Here is a 14,652-nt window from a genome sequence, read left to right as displayed (position 1 = left end):
CCAAGGTGACCCAGCTCCGTCTGCCTTACAATGTCTAACTCTTCACCTGTGCTCGTCTCTTTCTTTTCATCTCAAACTTCCTCTCTCCATCCCTCTCGGTTTCCTTTTTATCCTTATTGAGACATCATTTCTCTCTCTGTGATGTCCTTCTTCACTGTATAATTATGTTTCCGTCTATCTCTCTATTTAGCACGCGGCTCCAGGGCCGTCAATGTCAGACTGTTAGTCAGTCTCCTTTATTTCATTGAGTAACTAACCCTGAATAATAATTCAAGGTTTTCAACCCAACCTAAAGTAACACTGAATGGTGGCACAGCTTATCAAGTGAATTGATATAATTTATCATCTACCTGCTGCTTAACTTTGACCTTCCCCCAGGTGCTCCTTTTTTTCAACGTGCATATGCGCACACATGGAATTTACACTAAACACAAATCAATGATTTTCTCATCCGGCCTTGTGACCATGATCCTGAAATAAGTGAAAAGTGTCTGCGTCTGTGTTGAGTTTCTGTGTTGGTGTTTTTTTAGCACGTTTTTTGAGATATCCAAGGCTTTGGGTTCAGATTTTTTCCACTGATTGTTGAGACCGATTGTTGAGATGTCAGCAATCTGAGTCCAGCCTAATTGAGACTTTTCCAATAAGAAGTTTTCTCAACAAATTCCGGGAGAGAGTTTAAAAAGAGAGTGCACAGAGAACAAAGAGTGACACCAAAGAAGATTTCTTTTTTTTAAATGTGATGCCAACTATTTGTGAAGTGCCCTTGAGCATCCATCTATTTAACCACACTAGAACGGGGCTCTAGGGACAGCAATGTCAGATGGTTGTCGGTCTACCACTTTTTGTCCAAATGGAAACATCTTTGTCAAATAAAGGATTGCCATGAAATCTGGTACTCAAACTCCCCGCAAAATAAATAACTTTGGTTATGTACGGACTTTTCATCTAGCTCCACCAACAGCTCCAAAATTAATTTGTCAAATAACTGCAAAACTAATGATATTCCCATCAGTCTCAGCGGTATTTTGTGTTTAATGCCCAATGTCAGCTGGGATCGGCTCCAGCCCCCCTGCGACCCATAATAGGATAAGTGGTTACAGAAAATGGGTGGATGGATGGATGGATGGATGGATGGATGGATGGATGGATGGATGGATGGACGTCATCACGCCAACTTGTCCGCCTTTACAGCCTCGTTATGTATACTCGCGCTCATGCGACTGTGGTATAATTCGTTTATAGCCTAACATTAGCTTTGTACTTCTGGCGATTGCATTCACACTATAAAAATCATAAAAGTGGTGTTCATTTGTGAAGATTATCTTGCTGAGCCAAACGTGTAAGTATCATAAACCTTTGTTCGCCACAGAGCTTATTTTCTGCAATAATCCAAACCCAATGGAACAATCCCATCGGCTTTTTGTCGAGGGAACCCAGGGCGATGTTAACTTCCTGGTTGGCCTACAACAATTCGGCATCCCCGTAGCACTCTATTGTGCAGAGTTTTTGGACGTTAGCATAAACAAATTAAACAGATATCCTGTACTGTATCATTTTGGGAACCCTTGACATTATTACATTGGTGACGAGGATAAACTGCAGTCTCGGCTAATGATGACGGCATGCGGCAGGTGACTGCAGTGGCAGCAGTATGTAGAATGTCTGGACTTGTTACTTTACTTAAAATCCCACACCGAGAACAAAAGCGATGTCATTACAATATCTGTACTTATTCAGTCTCTTTTTCAAACTCTCAAAACGGAGTTGGTGACTGTTGGAACAGGGGAAACACAAAGACTGGACAAGAAAAACAAAGTTGCTTCTGTGGAGTTTGAATGAAGTGTGTTTCACGATGATCGGCGAAGGAAAATTACCGTTTCTGTCAATGGAGTCTGGTGGCTTTGAGGAGGTTTTGTCCGAATTGCTGTTGATTTTATTCATTATATATTTACTTCAACGCATGTGACATAGCATAGCACCGGAAAAGGGGCAAAATTAGCGTGTCTACCCAGTTGTCATTATCCCATCACTACCAATCACAGCTGGAGTCAATAAATACCTCTGACTACTGAAAAGTAATTTGTCCAGGGAATGAATGCCAAATGTCACCTTTCATACTAAAGACAAAAGCCAGATGATAGTGGGTGTTAGTGGGCTTTTCTTTTTGACCAGTCAGAAAGGGGCTTAAGTCTTGTTTGAACACTTGGTAACACTGGAAGTTTAAAAAGAAAAAAAAGAAACATCAAGGACAAAGGTTTTTAAAGTCCAGTGGTGTGGAAAAGTTGGCGTACTACTGTTTATCTCATATACATTGCCAGTGCCATAACCACACATACACATAACAGACTTGCATACATTCCACTCACCCTACACACACAGCCCCTCGGATCTCCATGCCTCTCCTTTATTTCGCAAAATAACTAACTTTGAATAATAATTCAAGGTTTTCAACCCAACCTAAAGTAACACTGAATGGTGGTACAGCTTATCAAGTGAATTGATATAATTTATCATCTACCTGGCTGCTTAACTTTAACCTTCCACCGGTGCTTCAACGTGTACATGCACACACACAGAATTTAAACTAAACACAAATCAGTGATTTGTTATCTGGCCTTGTGAGCATGATCCTGAAATAAGTGAAAGTGTCGGCGTCTGTGTGGAGGTGTGCAGTTCCTATGTTTTTATAGTGGTGACAACTGAATCTTTTTCAATGAGGGATCTTTTTTACTCTTGTTTGGGTTTCGACCACTGGGGCTAGACCTTTTCATGGTTACAGTCGCTGGGTCTAAGCCAAACATGGAGCAATTACAGCGGGTGAACACAGAAATGTTTTGTTAGCGTTCTACAGCAAATTTACAGTTAATTGCACATTCCGGAGCTCAAAAGACAAATAAATTAGCTTATAGCGAGTCAAGGATGTTCTAGATACTGTAGAATAATATATGGTACCAATGATATAAAGTAATTAAGTTTGTACAAAGTAACAACACTGCACAGAAAACATGCTTATAGAGCAAACCCTATCGCCAATGGACCATTCTACAAAACTGTGACCACATTTTATTACTATATCCAATGCCAACATGTATTCATTTTGTATTTCTACAACATCTTTGTATGGCTACTACAGTTTGGGCAAGGTATGGTGAAGGTTAGGCAACTAAAACACTTTGTTAATTGCAGTTCTGTGACTAAGGTCTCCCGCGGGAAAGTCGGACACAATACTATTACGCCTCCTTTCCACAGGGTTTTGTTTTGTGTCCTTAAATCCGTATAGTATACGATTACGATTGGTACCAACCATGTCATACTAGCTTGTCACAAAGGAGGTTAAATAACGCTCCAAACTTACACTACATTTTGGAGAGGAAAAACTGGCATGGCATATTTAGCTAACATTGGTAGCATGCTAGCTGTGTAACATAGAATACATGCATAGCGGTTCATACGTCTTTTAACAAAACTGTTCACAAAACTGCTAAATATGCCATCAAACTTTTGACATTTTCAATTTTTATATAGCGTCAATTCATAACAGAAGTTATTTCGCTTTTTTATATAGAGCAGGTCTAGACCCAACAAGAGATCCCCCATGAGCATTGCATTGTTAGGGTAATGCGCTGTGGGTAGGAACCTCGAGCAGAACCGGGCTCTGGGTGGACGGCCATCTGCCAAGACCGGTTGGGTTTTGAGAGAGAGAGAGAGAGAGAGAGAGAGAGAGAGAGAGAGAGAGAGACAGACAGACAGACAGAGAGAGAGAGAGAGAGAGAGAGAGAGGTGGAGAGATGTACAGCAACCACAATAATAGCACAGCAGCTGTAAGAACTAATACAAGTAGGACTAATAACAAAAATCAATATCAGTGGATGTAAAAGAGTGATAATACAACTATCATAATTAATAGCTGTCAGATGTGGGAGAGAAGATACGACAAATATAAAATAGTGTTTTTATATCTAGTTACAGTCTGTTTTTCGCTGTCCAGCCTAACGTTAGATAAGTCACATTCATAACGTTACATTTTTTCTAAGTGAAAAAAGTTTGAGGCTATATTTAGCTAACATTGATAGCATGCTAGCTGTGTAACATAGAGTGCTTGCATAGTGGTTCATATGTATTTTAACTAAATAGTTTACAAAACTGCTAAAAATACCGTCAAACTTTTCACTTAGAAAAAAATGTAGAGCTGTATTACGATCATCAACAGTTTATTAATTAGCTAATTACTTCGCTAATTCCACACACCACCGCAGATGAGGGAGAGAAGATACTACATAAATATAAAATAGCATAGAGTGCATGCATAGTACATACTAAATATGACACTTTTATATACCAACTTTTCAAAAATGTATAAATAGAGCTGTATTACAATTATCAATCAGTTTATTAATTCGCTAATTCACACACAGTGCATATGGTCTGATCGTAATCGGAAAAAAAAACTAAAAAACAGAAGGAGTTGTTTCACAAACACATCGGAGATCACGGAAGTTCCTAGGAATGAATGGACTTCCAGTTGACTCATAGGTGCTCAGAGCTATATGGAAACGAGGCGTTAATACTAATATTTGATACTGTACGCAACTGGTTTTCTTTAACCGCTGTTCACAGCACATCCTCTTCAGTAAACACACCACTATGGTTATAACAAATCCAAAAATCATCCTTAAACTATGGGGCATTAACTCATATTTTTTTAGTATTTGACAGCCTCTCATGCCTTCATCTTTTCATGTTCCTCTCAGAGTAATCACAGAGTAAAAATCCCACTGAATGAATGCCAGTGACATTCTCTGATTTAAGGGTCAACTAGGCAGTTAGACACATTTCTCAGACCAAGCAGATACAGCTGTGACGTCAGCCGCTAAGTGGGCCAGGGGTCTATCAGTCGACGGATCTGTTGGGCTTGTAACCTGCGGCGACAGGTCCTTAACGCTGCGCGCGGACAGAGCCGTAACAGATGCCCAGCTAAGTGCCTGATTAAAACTTAATGTGCAGAAGGAGCCCGTGTGCGAGTGTGTGTGTGTGTTGCACAGCGTTAAGGGAGAATATGAGATGGGCGCCAGCCCTCCAGCGAGAGAGAGGCCATGCCAGCTGCTTCTCTCCCCAGAGACGGAGCCCTGAAGCTGGGCAGCGAGGCAGGGTAGTCTGCGGAGGCACTAGAGGGTGATGGCACAGTCACAACACAAGTGGCATATGTGACGTGACACTCCACTAATCCAATGAGGCTTCATTTTCTAATTATAATACACCTCCATACCCACACACACACACACACACACACACACACAGACACACACATTGAAATCTCAGACAATGGTTTGGCACTTCCAAGTCAAGTCCAAACCTACTTTTGACACAAGACTGAAAAAAAAACACTATGAGAATGCACTTGTCCAGAATAATGCCAGGCACACACTACACGAGAATCAAGACGATTCTGGGCCCGCTTCCCCCCCCCCCCCCTCTTGACAATCATCAGCAAAGCCCGTATTTTTTTGATGGTTCTAAAGATTATCTTTCCATATACTCCTGTGGTGTGAGGTACGAGTTTTTTACATCCCTCGATCGGCTCAGAAGTCCATCCTGGCCACACCGATTTCAAATAGTAAATATTAAACATGTTTGAATATTTACGGTGGGATATCCTGTTGTATATGTGGAACCCCGAGGACAGTCGATAACAAAGTCACATCGGAACGAACGATAGCCAATAGATAACCAAGCTGAAGCGGAAGGACAACCACTGCCATCATGGCGGCCACGGCTAATACATGAGCTAATGCATGAGCTAATGCAAAACGTGAAGCATAAAGCGGTAGTAAGATGGAGCTCAGAAATGGAGGAGAAACTTGTTGATTTTTTGGCAACAACACAAGTGTTTTTAACGTGTCTGTGACTTCATCCATCCATCCTTCGTGAATTTTCAGTTCAAAGTAAAAACTAACATCACTGATTCTTCCTGCCCGTCATCCGCCATATTTGTTTACACTAAAGTCACGTTTGATCACGAGGGATGTTGCAAGATTTTTTTTTTTAGTCAGGACTCTTGTAGTTCATGAAAGGAATCCGCTGAACAAAACTGTTAAATTCAACCTAACATGTCGTTATGTGTTGGTTCGCTCACATTTTCAACATCTGAGATTTGAAAAATCTTTTTAGTGTGGGCCGGCCTTTACACGCATGTGCAAACTACTAAAAGCGCCACACTTGGCTGGCAATTTTGGAAATCAACTCACACAGAGAACTTAAGCCTGACTGACATCTGCCAAACAGCCAAATAGCAAACATGTAACTAAAGTTGTTACAATTCAGGATCGGGTTTAAAGAAAATTTGACTAACCGGTCACCTCCGAAAGATAAAAACAAATTTGAACACACGTTTTTATGACAAATATTTCTTATGTATAAATGCACTCAGAAATGGACATCGCTTTTATGAATGAGACTGATTATGTGTGTGTGTGTGTGTGTGTTTGATCCAAGAGGTATTCGTGGGTCAACAAGCCAACAGCCAATAATTTACCCACTGACAGAAAATTTCATCTGCCTATCATCCTCTCCCTCCCTCTCTCCCCGTCTCTCCCTCCATTCCTCTCGCTGATTATGCCGTCAATACGGTGCGGATGAGAGGAGCTGACAATTGACCAGCCTGGATCAATATCAGCTAATAAGCATGTCAGGAGAGAGGAGAAAAGAGCAAGTAATCGACTGGGAGAGAGGGAGACGGAGAGAGAGAGAGAGGATGAGTGAGAAAGTGACAGAGAGAAAAAGCTAGTTTGATCCAATTCGGCTGCTTGGCGTGTGGAGGTGTAAGTGGGATGATTGGCCTGTTATTGCTGGTTTAATGTTAGGCAATCAGAGCCCTAGTGGTCTAGATATCAACAAACATCCATCAAATTGTCCCTTCTTCTTCTTGATACCACCACCTCCGCCCGGCCCCGCCTGGACCCCGACAAACAATACGACAACAATGAGAGCCGAGCAACGGTGCCGTTTGAAAAAAAAAAAACGAATCCCAGGGAGGTTGAATTGATAGCCTCGCACTTGCCGCACGAGCCGAAAGAAAACACGCTTGTTTGGGTCTATTTGTTTGTGTTGGGGGGTGGGAGATCTTCACTCATTTGATTCTTTTTTTTTTTTATTTTCCTTTCTTTCCAGCCTCTCGCCGTCTTACCGCCTGGCAGAGGAGCATGCCGTTGTTGATGGTGATATAATAACACAGTCAGGTGTCTGTGGCCAATTCCCTGTCATTTGGACTTGTGCGTAAATCACCATGTATTTTTCTCTCCTTTTCTTTTCTACTTGCTTTCTCTATTTCACCGCTTGATCTTCCTTTTTTCCTCCCAAGGTGTCATTTTCTTTTTGCTCAAATTACCTTTTCTCATGGCCTCCCACGAAGTGATGTTGTATGGATACTGATGGGAGCTTTTCTGTGTAAATGCAACACTGCTACCAGCGCAACTCGTCAACACTACTTAGTCTAATACTGCCTATTACAGAGGAGCAGGAGATACATGACCGGCTCTGGATTGACTGAAATGTTGTTTGACTGACTACCTGATTGACTGAATGTGGAAGACTGCTAAGTGACAACAGAAATTTAACCGACTGAACGGCTCGCAGTGTGACTGACTGACTGACTATTACTCCATTTTCTGTCCCCACCATTGTCGAGGATTTGAACTGAACTGAATTGGTCAGTGTCCCTGTGATACAAGCTGCTGCAAATAAGAATACCGATGAGATAAAGTGCCAAGCTGAGTAGGGAACCAAGCAACCTATTCTCACTTCCAATTCAATTCGTCAAATGCCGCCGTTTGGTCAGCGCCCCTTGGCATCGGAAACCGACGCACAGAGGCTTAAATATGATATATAAATATAAATATGCTCTTCTGTTATGCGATGTAAACAAACCACGTACCTACAGGTATCAGCTGTGTGATCAAGATCTGACTCGAGACGTAACCACTTAAAAGATGGGTGAGTAGTACTTGTTCTCTTCTGACGTTTGTGTTTTTTAAACTGAAATCACAGGTTTTATATTGTGCTATTTACTGAAAATGCTATACAATACAGCCAACAGTAGCCTCAGTAAACCTTCAGGCGATCTCCCTCCAGCCAGCTGTCACCATATATATCTGTTTGTAGTGAAATGAGGAGGTATCGTACAGATAACTTACTTACAGGGTGAAAAGTGACTTCAGGGACACATAGATGAAATGATGAAAATGCTAAAAAAAAAGAACTATAGTTCTAACATGGAGAGAGTTTAACATGGCCTATAAATTAATTAAATAATATTTTACGTATTTTATAATTTTACCGCTTATAATTCTTGTAGAAGTTGATTACTTTGCACTGGGGACATGGTGAAATCGAAGTAAAAAAAATGTGCATTATTCTTTGTTTATGTTATAAAGAAGACCGTCACCTATAATTTGTTATAAATATTTGACACATTTTAAAGAAAATACGAAGAAGTAATTCATGGGGACAGAAATGTTGCTGCATAACAGGAATAAAAACAAGGTTGCCACAGAAAATACTTTTTTTTTTGTTTTGTTTGCCTTTTATCAGCATCCTTCTTTGTGTTTATTGAAATGTGTACAAGGGTAAAAAAAAACTGTCTGTTCTTGTTTGTTTCAACTCCAACAGATAAGTTGTCCATCACCTTCCTGTGTGTCTGTCCTAACACATGCTGTCCCCTGCCAGACATGTTAATCACCATGCAGAGCCCCCCCTGCCTGCATATATTCAGCCAGTGTCCCCGCTAGGACCAAACCAGACGACATGTCCTGCTCTCCCGCACATGCTGATTGCGGCGTGGACGGAGTGATGGGTGATGGAATGGAGGGGGACGGACGAGGAAGCGGAACGGGGAGGAGAGTGGCGTTGTTCTCATTTACATGTTTATAGCTCCGCGGTAGGGAGGGGGGGGGGACTTGTTTGCGGGCGTTCGACGGACATGTCCAATTATCAACCCTGTTGTTTCCTCAACAACGCTCTCTGACTGCTCAACATGCAAACACGGACGACCAGACGCGCACGCACACATGCATGTGAGCCAGCTGTGCTTGCTGGGAGGACGAGCTGGTTGGTGTACTGCGGGGCTGCTTGTGAGCAGAAGGGTCATGTGTCATGGCAGGTATGGAGTCAGCTGGGCTTTAATGGCAGCTGTGTGTGTGTGATTGAAAGAGAGAGAGTCACTCTCACACACACACACACACACACACACACACACACACAAGGAGAGAGAACGGGGTTAACTCATAACTCATAAACACCAGTGCACCGAATGAGACATAACATATGCCATATGGCAAACATACAAACTCAAGCATACCTAATGTGTCATTTCCATGTTAATGCAATCCTCTCTGTCACCATGGCAACAAGAATGATTGACAGACAGGCACTGGAAAGGTTAGAGCAGGCAGGAAGGAAAGAAAGAAAGAAAGAAAGAAAGAAGTGTTGAGTATTTTTTTATACCAAATGCATCTTCTTAACCCCTCCAACCCACAAACTCATGCACAAAGATAAAAAATGAAACAATTTATTCCAGCGTTGCCCCCCAACAACAACAAAAAAATAATCGAAGACCCAAAACGCGAGCTGCAAGGAGGCTAACCACACACTCACACGTGCCATCTGATAGTCAGCCTCTCATCTCCTCATTCCTCTCCTCACTCCCCCATCCCTCGCACAACTCCAACACACACATACACACCGTGGTCGGGAGGAGAGAGAATATTAAAAACAAACAAACAGAGAATTGACTTGCTGAGAAGAATTACAGAGGTTCTGATTACATCTGACCCCTCACCTCTGCTGTCAGAAAGCGCTCCTCTCTCCTCTCTTGTTCTCTCCTCCATTTATGTGACAACTCTCATCTCCCCCCCCCCCCCCACCACCTCTTTGCCACTTTGTTAACCTCTGACGTTCCTGCACGGGTTTTTCTCCAAGATTTTTTTTGTCACGGTCGAGGCTCGTCAAGACTTCCCCAATAACGGCTCTCAAATGTTTGTATCTGTGAAAGCACTATCAATTTGACCCACATTAAAAGAGACAGAAAGGTTAAGATGAGGATTAAAGAGGCGAGGAGAACAATGGAAACGATAAAATGCCTCGAGGTGCATTTCTATCCACCATGTGTTGATGCACATTTTTGATTTGCACATGAAAAAAAAACCTGGGTGGAAACGCCGAAAATTCGAAAAAAATCTTGAAATATTGCTAAAAAAGTTTTTACTAGGGCTGTGAAAGTTATAACGTTTTAACGCAAATTTGTTTTAACGCCACCAATTTATTCAATGCCTTAATGCAAAAGTGAGTGTACTGGCATTATGTGAAACTACAAAAACTAAGGAATTCATTGGTACCAACCATGTCATACAAAATGAGACTAAATACCGTTCCAAACTTACGCTAAATTTTGGCGAGGAAAACCTAGCACAGCCATTTTCAAAGGGGTCCCTTGACCTCTGACCTCCAGATATGTGAATGTAAATGGGTTCTATGGGTACCCACGAGTCTCCCCTTTACAGACATACCCACTTTATGATAATCACATGCAGTTTGGGGCAAGTCATAGTCAAGTCAGCACACTGACACACTGACAGCTGTTGTTGCCTGTTGGGCTGCAGTTTGCCATGTTATGATTTGAGCATATTGTTTTATGCTAAATGCAGTACCTGTGAGGGTTTCTGGACAATATCTGTTATTGTTTTGTGTTGTTAATCGATTTCCAATAATAAATATATACATACATTTGCATAAAGCAGCATATTTGCCCACTGTGCATGCCCATGTTGATAAGAGTATTAAATACTTGACAAATCTCCCTTTAAGGTACATTTTGAACAGATAAAAAATGTGCGATTAATTTGCGATTAATCGTGATTAAATATTTGAATCAATTGACTGACGTAGTTTTTATGCTTGGCTGAAGTGGGGAAGTCGGTGTACTGAAAAAAGCAAAATGTGACAAAGTGCGATGGAAACAGATCTAGCGAATGAATGATAATGTATGAAGCATGTGACTTACGTCCAAAACAGTCTCCTCATTGCTCCACACATATCTGATGTACAGTAACCTTCCTCACGACATGCATGAAACAGAAATATCATATTACATCCAGTTTTCCTCGTTTGAGGTTTGACTGGCGCTCTTTCAATTACATCATCTTGTTGCGCCCTCTTTTTCTGCAATGGTTGTCCGACTGGAGAATTGGCGCGACCTACTGCTCATCTCAATGAACCATCTCCTTAATATCACATAACATGACACAAGCATTCATTCACATTTTCTTTTGCCATTTTTCTCCAAATTCATTTAAAGGTCTCATATTGTAAAAAGTGACATTTTCATGGCTTTTATATTATAAAGCAGGTTTAAGTGCTTTATGAATACTGTGAAAGTATCGAAACGCTTAATCCACAGAGAAATACACACAGCCCATATTCAAAAACTGAGCTTTTGAAACAAGCCGTCAGGATTTCTGTCCATTTGTGATGTCACAAATCTACAATATTTAGACCATTTCACAGTTTTAAACGTAAACATTCTAAATGTGTCCCAGTTTATTTCCTGTTGCAGTGTATGTAAATAACATCAGCTGACAGGATGTAAACATGGACCCAAGCTGTTGCCTGGCAACGCAATTCTGTTGCCATTCCATTAAAATGTACTAAAACGGAGTGTTTCAGACAGAGAGTAAATAAAGGTATATCCAAGCAGACATTATGAGGAAAATAAAGTTTTTTTTAAACATTGCAGCATGTAAACATGTTCTAGTAAAAACCCCAAATACAAGTATGAACCTGAAAATGAGCATGATACGTCCCCTTTAAAGTTTGCACTATATCTGGATAGAAACCCACCTTCAGTTATCAGAAGTTGGAATTATAGTCTCCAACTCTGAATGTGAGACCCGTCTTATCCTACACACAGCTTATGTGGGACATATAGGAGAGCTGTCTGATCTGTTAAGGGACTTAGTTGCGTAAAGCCACTTAGGGGCCTCTGATACACAATTGTCAACAAGCTACCTGGATTATGAGCTGGTTAGTGGGAGAGGTCGAGCGTGGAAGTACACCCTTAACCCAGTAAGTTGCCTGTTTTGGTTTGACCATAAGTTGCTAATTTAAGATAATGCAGTGGCCCATTAACCTTTCCAGTTAGATGTTTCGGGGAGGCTGTAACTTAAACCCCCATAAATGTAACATAAGGAAGTGTCCCCTTAACCTTTTAAATTGGACGTTAATGGACAGCCACGACTGAAACCCCTACTGGTTAAAGCTGCAGTTGGTAACTTTGAGCAAATATGACTAAAAAAATATATTTTTTATAAAACAAACACTACGTATATCCTGACAGTAGTGCTTCAGACGTGTGAAAAAAATTCCTCCGGTGTCCTCCGCTGCTCCTAACGGCATTTGCAAGATTTCACAGACCGGAGGAAAACAACCAATCAGAGCCGAGCAGTCTCTAAAGCAGCTGTCAATCACTGCTCACGAAACTCGCAAACCCCGATCAAACTATCAAACTAGGCAGCGCTGATCAAATATGAATCAATACTCTGTTACTGTAATGCCTATTTCTCACCTCAAACGTTTTCAGTAACATCTTGTAGTGTACTGTTTAGCTGTAAAGTGAGAAAGTTTGCTCTGGCCGGTGGGCGGTGCTTGGTTTTTGTTTGAATGTTTTAAACATGGCGGCTAAGTCACAAACCATCTCATTTTATAGCTAAACAGTACACTATCGCAACCTCCTAATATGGAGAGTTATTTCTTCTCACGCAGGCGCAGGACGTACATGCTGGTTGGCCGTTGACTGTAGTTTTTCCGGTGTGTCCGAGTGCAGCTTTCTGGCCAAGAAGGCGACGAGATGCGACGCAACAGTCGGCCTTCGACACCCCTGGTTCTCTAATGTTGGTTTGGCGTGTCTGGGCCTTAAGCTATATGAAGACTCCTCAGAAGGGCCACATGTAAACTCACAGTGTGGAAAAATCAAAACACTCTGAAGTTCCACTTGAAGTATATTTTCAGTGATTCATATAGTTCTCTTCCATCTAGAACGTGCTAAGATCTTATGTGCCATATGTTGCGTTACAAAAAAAAGTGTAGCAAATTGTTTCATTTATGATTTTGTTTGTCTCGTTTTACTAAATCAAAATACATTTAATACTTCTCAAAAAAAATTTCACATATAAGTTACACATAAGTCTGATACATACATACAGTACATAAAGCTGACACTACATATGTTAAAGATTGGGTAGGTAACATTGGAGAAACCAGCAAGAGTATGCTAGATTTTTAAATTATGAAAGCGGCACAAGCTCGAAAAGTCCCTAAATTTAGCGAGAAAGTCGACAACACTGACAGTCCGTTCCTTCAGGCCACTCCCCCAGAATGCACGCAGACAGGTAGGTCAGGCAGGTAGCCTGTCCAATCATTTAATTCGGCCAAAATGGCTTATTACAGGCCTGCGACAGCTTTCTTTTGGGGCATTTGATTTATTGATTGCTGTCCGGATGTAAAGAAAATTTCAACAAATATAACAATTTTTTTTTTCTAAAATACAATACCGACCCTCGCTTTAATATTAAAGGTCCCATATTGTAAAAAAGTAAGATTTTCATGTCTTTTATATTATAAAGCAGTTTTAAGTGCTATATAAATACTGTGTAATCAAAGCGCTCAATATACAGAGAAATACACACAGTCCGTATTCAGAAATTGTGAGTTTGAAACAAGCCGTTAGGATTTCTGTCCATTTGTGATGTCACAAATATACAATATTTAGACCATTACACGGTTTTAAACGTAAACATTCTAAATGTGTCCCAGTTTATTTCCTGTTGCAGTAATATGTGAATAACATCAACTGACAGGAAGTAAATATGGACCCAAACTGTTGCCAGGCAACGAAATTCCGTTGCAATTCCGTTGAAATGCACTGAAACGCAGCATTTCAGACAGAGGGTAAATACAGGTATATTAAGGCAGACAGTATGAGGAAAATTTAAGTTTTTTTGAACATTAAAGCATGTAAACATGTTCTAGTAGAAACACAAAATACAAGTATCAACTAGAAAATGAGCACGATGTGGGACCTTTAAAGCATGAGGTTGGCAATAGTTTATATTTTTCTTATTGACAGCGAATACGATGAAAAGACATGCGTTAGTCCGTCTCAACATTTTATCTTTCTCTACTCTGTGGCGTTCAGCCTCGTTAGTTCTTACTGAAGACGTTAAATCTTAAAAAAAACGGGTCACACTGATGTGCTTTTGAACAACAGAGGCCCATGCTATATCAGGCTTTGGCTCCACAGGTAACACTGTTAGTATGCAAGATGCTGTCTAAATGGTGTCTGATAGTGAGTGGATAAAGCTAGCCTATAATACACCACATTTGCCCCTTTCACTGAACCTTCTGCTCCACATGCAAGAGTCATTCAGCGTGTTTCCTTCGCTAGTACTGAGGGAGTTTACACCAGTGGACCTGATCAGAAACATATCACTGGTGCTCAGCCGTCTGAATCCTGTGACCCAGATTGCTGGGCCTGGTACTCCTTTCTCCCCTCATCCTCTACATCTCTCTCTCTCACACACACACACACGCATACACACACACACA

At 41.1% G+C, this 14,652-nt stretch overlaps 1 protein-coding gene and 1 long non-coding RNA gene across 4 annotated transcripts in view; both read right to left on the bottom strand.

Annotated features, from left to right (window-relative positions):
* Positions 1-14,652, bottom strand: part of camkmt (calmodulin-lysine N-methyltransferase) — a 173,207-nt gene that overhangs the window by 90,050 nt on the left and 68,505 nt on the right. The window lies entirely within an intron of this gene.
* LOC119495320 lies at positions 8,505-10,425 on the bottom strand. The gene is made up of 3 exons (XR_005208442.1): positions 9,833-10,425; positions 9,353-9,424; positions 8,505-9,183 (listed from the first exon to the last, which is right to left on the bottom strand). It is a non-coding gene; the product is annotated as an uncharacterized LOC119495320 (long non-coding RNA).

The sequence above is a fragment of the Sebastes umbrosus genome, chromosome 10 (assembly GCF_015220745.1).
Source record: "Sebastes umbrosus isolate fSebUmb1 chromosome 10, fSebUmb1.pri, whole genome shotgun sequence".
NCBI lineage: Eukaryota > Metazoa > Chordata > Actinopteri > Perciformes > Sebastidae > Sebastes > Sebastes umbrosus.
This window is presented reverse-complemented; position numbering and strand designations above follow the sequence as displayed.